This window comes from Falco cherrug, chromosome 4, assembly GCF_023634085.1.
Source record: "Falco cherrug isolate bFalChe1 chromosome 4, bFalChe1.pri, whole genome shotgun sequence".
In the NCBI taxonomy this organism is placed as follows: domain Eukaryota; kingdom Metazoa; phylum Chordata; class Aves; order Falconiformes; family Falconidae; genus Falco; species Falco cherrug.
Window position 1 is genome coordinate 93,054,276 of NC_073700.1, and position 12,726 is coordinate 93,067,001.

The window sequence follows — 12,726 nt, forward strand, 5'->3', positions numbered from 1 at the left end:
ACTGGTTCTAGACAGACCTGCTGGAGCAGGGGTGGTTGAGCAGGATGACCCCCAGAGGTCCCTTCCAACCTCAGGCACTCTGTGTTTCTGAGCAATGCCTGAGCAGATGAGATCTCCACGCCAGGGATACAAGAACCAGCAGCACCCAGGTTTGTCCAGTCACTGTTGGGTGCAGCACTTGGGCTGCCCAGGGTGTTCAGAGTTGGGCCCCAGAGAGGTTTGTGCATTCTGGCTGCTGAATTAGAAGGTCTGTCTTAAAGGTCCTCAGAACATGAGGACCAATTCAAAGTCCTTCAGAAACAGAAAGAAGTTCCCTACACAAGTATTTTTTGTCCAAAGAGAAGCAGCGCTGACCTGAAAACCCCTGGACTATAACTCCTGTCTCTTCCACTGGAAGGTGTTCAGTATTTTCATTCCCAGTCTTTACTCCTAGGAAAATAACTATATTCATATGGATTATAAGTATCAGGGGATTTTTAAATGAGACACTAGGAAGAACTGGGTATGTCTAATATTTAAACACCAAAATAATCTATTTACGTTCTGCCTTTTAGACTATGTGCTTTCTCAAACTACAGTTTGAACCACAGTCTTTTCTACCATCGAGCTAAAATGCAAGCTTCCTGCTAACCGCTCTTCTATAAGCTTGTCAAATATGTTGTTACACATCAATTATTAATCTAACAGACCACTGGCAGTGTGCACCTTCTGTGCTCAAAAGGGTAATAAAGTCTCGTACTGCTGCGTTAATGATGCCATTAGCTGAAATGCTGGAGGTCTGTGCTTCGGACCAGAAGGCTGTGGGCACACCAGCCACTGACTAAATGGGACATTTTCTGAAAATCCCTTATTAGCATTCTGGCAACATGCCCCCACTACTCTGAGAGCCAGACACTACCACCTTGAAAGAATGTCAGCCACTTAGTTTTTCACAGCAATACCTCAGCCACATATCTAGATCTTTGGATCAAATCAGTATGTTACTGGTTTTCCTCGTTTTCAACTGGTTAAGATGGACTGGGTTCTGATCTTTCCTATTTCACAGCAGGAACCACATTGCTAGCTGGTAATTAACAAGTTTTACCAGCGCTGCACGCTCTTACCCTGAAACAGTCCCCAAAAGCCCAATTTAGAGACATATATCTCACTTGTTTAATACAAATTTAGCCTCCTAAATTACTCCTTTTTCCATACACAGCCAGCACTACAGCCCTGAGGCACCATAAGTAAGTCATTAATAGAGATAAATTTTTTAACTGGTTTTGTATGCACATATTGCCAGAAGTCAGACACATTCTGTAGATTTGCATTCATGATGAGATACAGTTCTGGGTGTCTTAGAAAATGATCGTGTAGAGAAATGAGAAAGTAGAGAAGCAGACAAAAATAGAAAACAATAACAATCCATGGAAAAAAACATAGCATGTGAAGAATGGCAGGCATCTGACTGTTAGTAGAGGAAGGGCTTCAAAGTTCTCAACTCAAAGAATGCTGTTTCCCTAGAAGGAAAATTAAAATCTTGAAGTACTTTTGCTGATGGCAGGAAATTTTTATGCTTATGCTTGTGGCTTAAAATCCCCCAAAAGGCAAAATGCCTTGCCACCCCCATCTCGTTTCTCCTTTCCCCTCCTGTTTGCTCCGTGGTATTCGTTGTAAATCCCTCCTGGAGCCAGGAGAGAGAACAACGCAGCTAACAAATAGTGTCACAGAGCCCGGTGTATGGAAACATGACATTAAAACTATCTCCCACCTTCCTGTAATTGCCCTTCAGGCCTTTGGCACTTTGAGGTGACAGCCATTGTTCTAACGTACGTATGTGTGCATAACTCTAGCTTAATAACGCATCCCACAGATTAGATGAAATGTTTTACTAATAAAAATAAATAAATAAATAAATAAATTTATCCAGAACCAATATATTGCATTTCAACCACAGACTAACCACAGATCACACCCTCCCAAGGACAGTAATATTTCTACACAGCCTTTTTCATTGATCTGGCAGGAAGGTCCGTGACTGATGCGCTCCCACGCTGTGTGAAACAGGAGGTGACTACCCAGCACCTCGCTGATGGCGGTGCTTTCCGGCTGGAAGGGATGGGGCTGCTCGGCACCTGGGCAGAGAAACAAAGCATCTCATCCAGCCCTCCCACCCTCATTGTGGGGAATGTATCAGGTTCTCATCGTTGCAGGGAGGGGGTGGGAGGTGTAACGTTTGTGGTTGGACATGAAAGAGCTATTTCACATCTGAGGGCTCTATAGAGGATGGTTAGGTTGCTAGGAGACAACATGGGATATTTGTTTGCATGCCAGCTGTGGGAAAGAGCACTCTTGCCTCGGGTGGACGTTTCAGATCCTTGGCTGCGGGCCGGGAAAGGGCTCTGGAGGTATCAGAGAAACCTGTGGTTGGAGTTCGAGCTAACAGCAACAGCAGTGAAAGGCCAAGCAGTCACTGATAACAATACAGGAATCCGTTTTCCCGTAAAAAATCCTGTGCTTGAAAAGAGGAAGAATGAAGGAGTTCATTCACAAATTTTTAGCACTAATTAGTAAATGAGGGCTTGACTGTTTTCCTACATTTGTCTTGTGTGATATGGAGTGGGTGGTGCCTCATGTGATTTAGACAGACTGGTGCACTCCACCAGAACAAACCTTTTTCCTCTGCTGCCTGAGGCCTTACGATCAAAAACTCATTAGAGATAAATTAAGGCTTCATTAATTTAAGCCTTTTGTCTTATTCATATACCACACTCTATACAGCTAGTCTCCCTGCAATCGTAGCATCGTCATGCCATTATATGATATGCATATGACTCCATTATGCTACTGTGCCTTAAGATCAATAAAACCATTGGAAGGCAGTCTGCAAACTGTAACTGAAAGGTATTTTGTTCTTAAGTGGATGAAAATGTTCGTAAGTGGGAAGGCCACGTGCTGGTGCTTGCAGCCATTCAGGATGAATCCTGTCAGGCCCTTTCTTTGACATATGCGATGGGAACTGAGCAAAACAGCGGATTTCGTTTCCCACCATCCCTGTACCCAAAGCTCAGGAAGCTGCCAGGTAGGTCCCTTGAGGAATGGTGTCCCCAGGAACTCCCAGGAGAGCACTGCACCTCTGCCCCTCCGACGAGTCAAGCCCAGGCCAAAAGTGAGCCTCTAAGTTGGATGCAAGCAAACCCCCGCCAAGTCACAGAGTTCCTGACTATAGCCTCCTTCAGTGAAAATAAATCAATCTCAAAACACTTTATCATGACTAATTATTTCATTTTGCAGCCAGTGCAAGGCATCATTCCCAAGCTTAATTACATGGGTTACAACATAAGTGAGGAAATCTATTTCTTATTACATTTGACGCTGCTTAGCTACTATTCGTATATGTTCCTGGCATAAACAAGAGGAATACCTTAAAAAATATCTCAAATGGCTGCAACAGAAGAAAGGATGATATCATTGCAGAGAATAACAATTCTGAGAAATATTTAGATCTAGAATATGCAGCAAAGCAACACCAAACACCCTGTGAACCTAAATATTAATTTGGAAGTACCAGCAGCAGACCATTGCCTTGAGGTTCAGCACAGTAATAACCTTAGATGGAATGACTACGATTCTCATCGTGCATTTGAGCAAGATTTTTAAAGTATTTAAAGTCTTCAACCTATGAACTGCTCAGAGGGGGGAGAAAAAAAAAAAGAAGTGTTGAGTGCTTTAAAATCTATTTTAATGCCAAATTAATTTCTTCAACTCAAACGCCAGGTAAACAGCATCTTGACCAGGTGTAAAGAAGAAACTTAGACCCAGCAGACTGCATATTCCATCGGACATACTCTTCTCCTGTAGCACGAAGAGTTAGAAAATATTACTACCTAAATCCTAATGGCAGGTTATTGGTATCAACCACTGTCATTACGTCTTGTTTCAAGGGATAACTTCAGGTTACAAGCTTGTTATTCTGAATTTTTGAGGAATTTATGGTGTTGGCATTATAAAGTTGATCATATATCAAATGCATTGCACCGAAGACATAACTACAGGATCTGAAGTGAAAAGATTGCTGAGTCAGCGACTTCAGAAAACCTGATGGGACATAAAAATGGTTGCTCCAACTTGTATAATGTCATAACCAGGAGATATTAACATCGGAAGAGGGATGGTATGAGTGACAAGGTCACCATGGTCAAGCCTTCTTTCTCATGAGATATCCTGCGTATAAAAGCGAGGAGCCACACTTGGCATTTAATTAGCACTCTTACACTTCATTAGATCATTGATTTCAACCCTGTGTGTGGCCTGGAGAGTGGACACAGCCCGGGAGCGCTGTGAAGCCTCGTCACACAGTGACACTTGCCCACCACCTCTCCACACCAGCTACTATCAGCTTGTAGCTGGAGGTCTACAAACAGGAGAAAGCTGGTGTTTAGCAGCATAAAAAGCAGGTTTACCGCCCTGAGTATGTGACTTTGTTTTCATATATGTGACTTTGTTTTCAGATGAGGTGGCATCGCTGCCTGCCTTTGCAACCTAGTGAAGACTTTCTCACCAAGGCGGTACCCGGACTGGCGCTTTCACTACTCGCGGCTGAACGAAGCCCGCTGCTGGCTTCAACCGCGCGGACGGCCCGGGGGGCTGCTGCGGCACCGGCGGGCGGCGGGAGCAGCGGCACAGGCAGCACCGCGGGGCCACAACTGGGCTGAGTTCGTTCTGACCCAGCGGGAGCAACTCCCGACAGCCGCCGTCCCGCGGGGAGACTCCCGGCGCCGCAGGGTCCCGAAGCTGTGCCCGGCCGGCTGCGTAAGGCAGCGGGGCGGCTGAGCACGGCGGGCAGGGACCCCCCGCGCGGTTCATCCGCCCCCCGCCCCCCCGCTGGAGCACGCGGCCCGTTACCCGCCCTGGGGACCCCCCCCCCGCCCTTCCCCCTCGGGCAAGCTGCGGTTCCCCCCCCCCCCCCCCCCCGCAGACACTCACGGCCGCCGGGGCTGCGGCGGGGCGCTGGGTCCCCCCCCCCGGCCGCGCGCCGCCTCCTCCTCCTCCGCCTCCCCCCCGCCGGGCTCCAGCACCGCGGACAGCGGCGGGGAGGGGCGCGGCGCGGCGGGGGGGGGGCGCGGCGCCCACCCGGCCCATGGCGCGCCGCGGGCGGCCCAGCGCCGAGGCCGCCGAGCCCATGGCCGCCCCGCCCCGCCTCTGCCGGGCAGCGGCCCCGCACGGCCCCGGCGCCGCTCCCCGGCACCACCCCCCCCCGGCAGGGGAGCCCCGCGGCGGCCCCGCCTCGCCGGGACGCTGCTCCCCCCGCCCCGGCCCGCCCCCAGCGCGGGGGGGCGGCGGTGGGAGAGCTGACCCCCCGCTCCGCCCGGCCCCCGGGGGAGCATCATCCCCCCCTCCCCCCCCGGACAGGTATGTGCGGGGCGCCAAGGCCACCGGCAGCGCCTCGGCAAGACGCGTTGGCGCCGCTGTCGTCCCCTCGGAGGGGGGCGGGGGTCCGCCCAGCGCCGCGTGCTGCTGCGGCGTGTCCCCGCCGGTCGCTGTGCCACCCCCCCGGCCAGCAGAAGGGCGGCCCTGGCGCAGGGAAGGGCGAGCGCGGTGGCCCAGCAGGCCCTGCCCTTGGCGGGGTGGTGGCTGGATGTGCTCCACAGGCACCTTCCCACCACCGTCCCGGGACACTGCCCGCTACGGCGTCAGCGGCCGCGCCGTATGGATGGCCTAGAGCTGCAGGGCTCACTAGGGGCACGGCCACCAGCTGTAGCTGTCCCAGCACGGCTGGCAGACGGCTGGCACAACCCGGAGCCGGCTCTCGGCTGCCGGACATTCCCAGAGCCAACTTTAATTTCCCATCGGAAACGGGTATCGCCAAACATTGCCAGGGCACTGCTTCGGTACCCTCCTGGCAGGGGCCTGGGGCACACCTGCTCCTTACGTGTGTCAAATGACAGCAGAACATCACTAACACCTCTCCCAGCACACCGCCTCCGCTTCCTCACATAACCCTCCAACAAAACAGATCTGCAACACAGAAGACCCAACCGGCTGCATCTCCATCAGGAAGAGAAGTCCTACAAGTGCAGCCTGTCATCCCACTCCTCTGTTGCGCCTGGAAAGAATCCAGCCCTTTCCCAAGCGGTCCTGTTCCTCCGAGCTGACTGCCACCAGCTGCTTCGCTCTCCCCGCGTTGTGCTCCTACAGCGAGATCCCGAAGCATCTCCACACTGACGTAACCGACTGTCAATGGGAATTCCCTGTGCTCCGGCAGTCTTCCTTCCCAGCGGGAAAGCAGTGCCTCTGCACGCAAGCTACGGCACAACCAGCATCTGCCTCCTGGTTCTCCTTGCCAGGAAGAGTTTCAGCACAAAGCCACATGTCAGGCAGAGAACACACCTTCACCTCCAGGGTGTTTGTTGATCAGGGAGGACTTCTCACACCAGAAGATGGGACTAGAAATGGAAAGTACCAGCCTTTCTTCTAGAACACCCGCACCCCCCATTTTCCTCAGTTATGGTGTGTGGTAAGGGAAAGTCTGTTTTATTTAAATATTCATTTTTAAAGGGGTAATATTTTACACGGAAGAAGTAAAAGCATCAGTGACGTACTTCATTCTGGAATTACGAAATACAGGCACCACATTTTAAGAAATGAGAGAAAACAGCCCAGGCCAACACAAAGCCAAACTGCACACAGGCGTTGTAATTCCATCTTTAACTCCATGATCCTATGTGGTGCTTTTTGTCCCTCGTAGTATCACCAACAAACTAAACAGAAGGTTTCTGTACAGCCCCTTCCAACAGCTACAGGCACCTACCACACAGGCCCTGCGCACGCAGCCTAAAGAACAACTCACAATTTGCTCCTGAGCTGGGACATCTCGGATTTTAAGGGGGGGGGATGTGACAAATCCTGGGTTTTGGTGACTCACCAGCTACAAGCTGCCTCACAGCCACACCACCAGTGTAATGGCAGAAGCAGCTATTACAAGGTTAAGGACTGAGAGTCAATTATTTTTCTGAAATGCAAAGCGGATCAAACAGGGCTGTTTCCAGCTCTGCCTGAAATGATCTTCTGTTGCTGTATTTCAGCCAAAAGGAAAATAAGGCTGATATGAGGAGGTCATGATCCTGATTTTTTAACTCCTTACCAGATTTGTCTAAAACTAAAAGGGTAAAGCACTCAAAGATGCAAAGCTAACGCAAGTTTTGTGAAAACATTTGTAGGAATAAACAACAAAAACTCCTCGCCACTGGGGGAAAGACTGCAGCATTAATTTATTTCTTATCAGGCACCAGCTTCCAAATCCAAGTCCCAAACTGTCAGGAAATGAGGCTGCTGTTCACGGAACAGTTGGCATTAGGGACACCTGCCTCCTTCCAGGCAGCTGCCAGGGTTGTGCCCCGTCTGCAAGCACCAACGCTTCCCGGCAGAGCAGAGATGTGAGCTGCACACCCAAGCCCTTTCCCTCGGACAGTGACAGGCTTTCTGTCAGCAGCGATGACATTCCATCCCTGGCAAAGGCAGGCAGAGCAGGACCAGCAGATACATGACACCAAAGTCTACCCCTGGTACAAAGCCAGGAAGGGACAGCAGCATTACTCACCAGCCAAAGCAAGTGTGAGGGAGGGAGACTGATGAGGATGTCCTGGTTTGGGCTGGGATAGAGATAATTTTCTTCCTAGTAGCTGCTACACTGCTGTGTTTTGGGTTTGGTATGAGAATGACGTTGACAGCAACAACTAAAGCATCAGTGCGTTAAGTAGCACTTTAAGTCAAGGACTTTTGCAGTTTCCTGTGCTCTGCCAGCCAGCAGGTGCACAAGAAGCTACGAGGGAGCACAGCCAGGACAGCTGAACTGAACTATCCACAGGGATATTCCATACCATAAACTGGGGGGGGAGTGGGCCAGGGGCCACCAGTCACTGCTCAGGGAGTGGCTGGGCATCGCTCAGCGGGTGGTGAGCAGTTGTATCCTGCACCACTTGGTTTTCTGGGTTTTTTCCTTGCCCCAGGTTTATTTCCTCTCTTTTTCTCTCCCTTTTCATCACAGCTGTTGTTGCTATTATAATCACATTTTACTTTATTTCAATGACTAAATTGTTCTTATCTCAACCCAGGAGTTCTAGAGTTCTACCTTTTTCCAGTTCTCCTCCCTATCCCACAGGCGGGGTGGTGGGGTGAGAAAGCAGAAAGTGGTGCTTGGTTGCCAGCTGGGGTCAAACCGTGACAGGGTAGAAGAAGAAGAAAGCGCACTCATTCTGCTCCACCAGCGTCCCAATCATTTTAATTACAGCTATCTGAAGAAGTAATAAAACATATACAGTATATATAGTATAGTGGCTGCATTTGACTAAACAAGCTTTCAAGCAGCAAAGCCACAGGGCGGGTAGGGCCTTTGCTTTCTCGCTCCATCTGCTGCTTTTCTCACTCCTTAAGAGCAACAAACCATTTTCCACCCTTAGGCTAATCTCCTCCCCACCCCCACCCCACCCCCCCCACCCCCCCCCCCCCCGACCCCGCCATTACCAGCCTTGAGGCTCAGCAGCAAACCTACAACTACAGTACTACAGTACTACTACAACCCCCTCCACCACACCACTTCCCTGAATGATTCAGAGGACAATAAACATTTATATTCTCATGGACCACGCGGTTTAAATACATTTATTTGGAAAATTTATTGCTGTCAAAGTGCTTTCTAAAAATACCTGATTTTTAGCTAGCTGTGGGTCTTCCCTCACCAACTGTAAAACAAGTTGCAGACCAAAAAGTTAATTCCACCTCCAAAGCTGGAATTTATTAAAAGTAGTAAAACCCAGTTGAGGTCAAGAATTTTTTAGGTCTGGGTAATTTAAGGAGCCTTTCCCAGGAGCACGCAGACCATGCTCCAAGCCCTTGTTCCCCTCTCTAAACACCCACTCCTCATTTCCCTTATGCCCAGATACCTTCACTGTGATGCCATGAGTAAGACTCACTTATTACTTTCTCAGCAGAGGTAACATTTAGACATGTAAAATAAGCTGAGGCAGTGCTAGGGTATTTAAAATCAAATAATCTTTAGCCACTTACGCAGACAAGTGGGGTTAGATAACAGTATTTTTAAAAAAGCATCTTCTGATACTTCAGCCAGACTCTCAGTTTCTAAAACAGCAGGTTGTAAACTACGACTTATGCATTCTATTTGTTGTCCTGGAACATCTCACCGGTATGTGTGCTTTTACTGTATTTTCCGCAGTTGTATTAAATTCAGAAGCAACAGTGGTCTCAGGTGATAAGAATGAACCATCATTTCCTCTAACACAAACAGCTGTGAGCTGTTACCTAGATGCAGATTATACTCACAAGATCAAAGACTCACAATCCCTAAAACCACTACTACGTAGGTTAAATAATAAATATTTCTGATAAACTGTCTATATCACAGCGCTCAGACCCAAGATACTACTTCACGCATTTAGTGACACGGGCCTCAGATAAGACAAAACGACTGTTCTGCACATGCCCTATCAGACTGAAAACACACACACACACAGAGGATACAGCTAAAATGCTTGGGAGATTTTGGAGAAGTGACAGCAAAGGGATAAATAACCAAAGAAGAGCAAAGATATATTGCAAAGACAGTTTTGTCATTGGATGTTTTCCTACTGCTTTCTTCTACATGTTCGTATTATCAAATAAAGCTTTTGTGCTTTTGTCTTCCTGAGCTTCCCATTCGCTGTGAAGTGAAGCATCCATGAAAAACTGAACTACCGTCCTCATCTTATGCTACAATATTAAAACAAAATGCCATAAGGTAACGTTCTGATTAAATAGCACTGGTAGTATCAGTGCATGTCTTTCCTTTGGAGAAAAGAAAGATTTCAGGGTGGTGGCTCTCTTCCACAAGTTCAGAATTTCAGCACTAATTTCTCCAAACACTTACAGCATCCAGAACAGAACCGTTTGAAACGCTGCACACACATGCTAGAACAATTCACGGCATAAGCATGTGAATCTTAACTATACATATACTGCAAATAACACACATCCAGCATGAACAGACCACAGGAATTCAGCTGCTACTTTATGCTCGTACAGCCACGATGCACTTTCTGTTCATCCCTCATCTCTACTACCATAAACAAGTCGTACCAAGTTTGATTTAGCAATTGCTTGGCACTGGCACAAGCCCCTTTCACGGCACACTGGAGCGTGGCTAAATAACAGTTCCCCTTGCCCTGAAACCCACTAATGTTGCCATTTCAACATTGCCTTCCTACTTGATTTTTTGATATAAGCTGGGTGGGGAAAGCAGCACTGCAGGAGAGGTTTAACTAAACCACCAGACCCAGCCACTTCGTCACTTGGGACTATTGCCATAGCAAATGCTTTTTATAGGCAGCAGCCTAAGAAACACGTGCCAATTCTTTGAACTAAAGTGGATACGCTGTGTCTGAGCGCTCAGCACACCATCCCACCCTCTGGGAGACTCCAGCATGTCAGAAAAGTAGAGAGAATGATGGAGAAAAGAAACATCATAAAAAACCAGCAGCAAGTAGAGATGTCTCTTCTTCTTTAAGCAGAAACGCAGATGAAGCTAAACCAGCTCTTCCCCAAGAGCTCCACATTCACAGCTCTGCCCAAGGTCCCAGAACCAGACGGTTTTTACCTTCAATCCCACTCCAAGTGGGGAGTACAACCAGAGTTGATCAGCGAACAACTGCTCACTTTCAGCTAAAGGTTTAACATGAGACAGTAAACACTGTCACGGGTCGCTGAGAAATGTCATTCTTGTAACGTCACTCTTTCACATCATTTTGGTCTGCAGAGAAAACTCGCTGAACGTGATTGCTTTTCTGTAGGGTCCTACAGCTCGCACATAAGACAGACAAGTTTGTATTACACACAGCTACTCTCTGGAGGAGTAATTCCCTTTTAACCTCAAAGGGAAGCAACTCTTCCCCAGGGTACAGTTAAACCTTTGCAAGAGGAAACTATTAGCTTTAAATCTGGTGTAAATTTTAACAATTTATAAGGCTTAGCAGCATCAACAGCTGCAGCAGGCAATAGTGAAGGATTTTTCTGTTAAAGCTACTCCTGCTGTTTGCATAACCTGCTCATTTAGCCTGGGAGTGAAGAGTACACGCTCCTTCAGAACACACCTTAGAAAAGGCCTGTTGACTTAAGGTGACAAATACCTTCCATTTTTATGCCATCTGAAGCTTCAGGAATAAGCGCAGTGATTTTCTATGTGAAAACCTGACTTCAGTTTAATGTCAGTTCGTGTTCCATACCAGATCCTTCCTTACATGTTCCATTTAGCTGCATCTTACCAAAAATTCACATCTTCACTTGAATAAAGGAGACGATCTGGCAGCATCATGGATTTCTGTTACAGGTACCTCCTGGCAAAATTCTCCTGCCGTGGTTTTGGGGTGAATGATAACGCCATGCCAGGTGTCATTTGGTTCTTGCACTGTTATGAAACATTCAACTTACTAAACGTACCACACTATGGCATACACACAGCTTAGCATTCACAGTAACTTTGAAACTGAACATAGCATAAAAAAATTGCTTACAATATTGTAAAAACAGTTGGTTGCAGCTAAGCTTGGACCTGTAAGGTACTGCACATTCTGGCTTCAGTCCCACAAGATGTAGAAGCTGTAGTTCAACTTTTGTTATTATCGGAGCTGTGTACTACCGAATCTGCTAGAAGTTGAAACTGCCTCTTGATGAGGTGTAAGCAAATTTCTTTTGATCGAGCCAGAACTTACAATCTGATATTTATGCTTTATGGGGGAGGAAAGAGAAGAGCAACTTCATGTGATTTCACTGTGTTGCATCACATAGTTACAGCTTTTCTATGCTAGTGCTGAGGGTACTAAACCCAGATGTGCTTTCATAAAAACATGGTCCCGCTTCAATTCAGCAGGGTTTCTCATGCTCTTAAACATTAATCAGGCACTTAAACACTTCAGCAGACTTGTAAATTCAAATCTCTGACAATTTACCCAATCCTGTAATTTCTGATATCCAAGACGTGAAAATAAAACTTTCAGCTCAATAGTTGTCACTGAGAAAACCATGAGTTAATCTAGACGGCATAGATGGAATAATATTGTGTTAGCCAAGCAGCCTTTATTAAGAGGTTGAAATTAACTTCTCAGGCTCTTCTAAAGCTTCTACACATGAAATAATTAGCGTAGCTTACAGATGTGGAAGAGAAATATTTTGGGACAACAACCAAAGTAGTCTTTTCCTCTTTGAACTGGAACAGTCTACAATATTGCATCAACACTTCAAGACTCATTCTGTGTCTCCTCTTTCCTCATCCAACATTCCCTTTTAGGTACTTCAAGAATTTTTTTCATTTTCTATCCCACAAAATGAGAAACAGATTATTACAGAAGTGCTCGTAACACAAAAAGTTAATGCATTAGGCTAACTGTGACAGAAAAATCACTTTAGACACATTTATGTTTGATCTTCTGATGAATTCTCTGGTTGTTTATAGTTGCTAGGATTTCCCTCAGTAGTAAAACACTGGCAACATGCATGAACACAAGAAACTATTCATGAGGCACATTTGTCCTTTAGGCAGTTAGATGTAGTTTTTAAATAACAAAAAGATTTGGCTGTTATACAGTAGGTTTAAATTACACGTGATACTAACCAAAACCACAAGACCACGTGTCTCATACTTTGCTCTGTTTCAGAACAATCTCAGATTGCAAAGCAGATCAGTTTTAGAAAACACACAGA

General features: G+C 47.2%; 1 protein-coding gene across 1 annotated transcript in view; it reads right to left on the reverse strand.

Annotated features, from left to right (window-relative positions):
• PDE1C (phosphodiesterase 1C) overlaps nt 1-5,184 on the reverse strand; it is a 370,389-nt gene extending 365,205 nt beyond the window's left edge. Inside the window, exon 1 of the mRNA XM_055708678.1 lies at nt 4,966-5,184. The gene's annotated coding sequence lies outside the window, so the exon portion shown is untranslated. The remainder of the gene's footprint in view (nt 1-4,965) is intronic.
• Nucleotides 5,185-12,726: the final 7,542 nt, after the last annotated feature.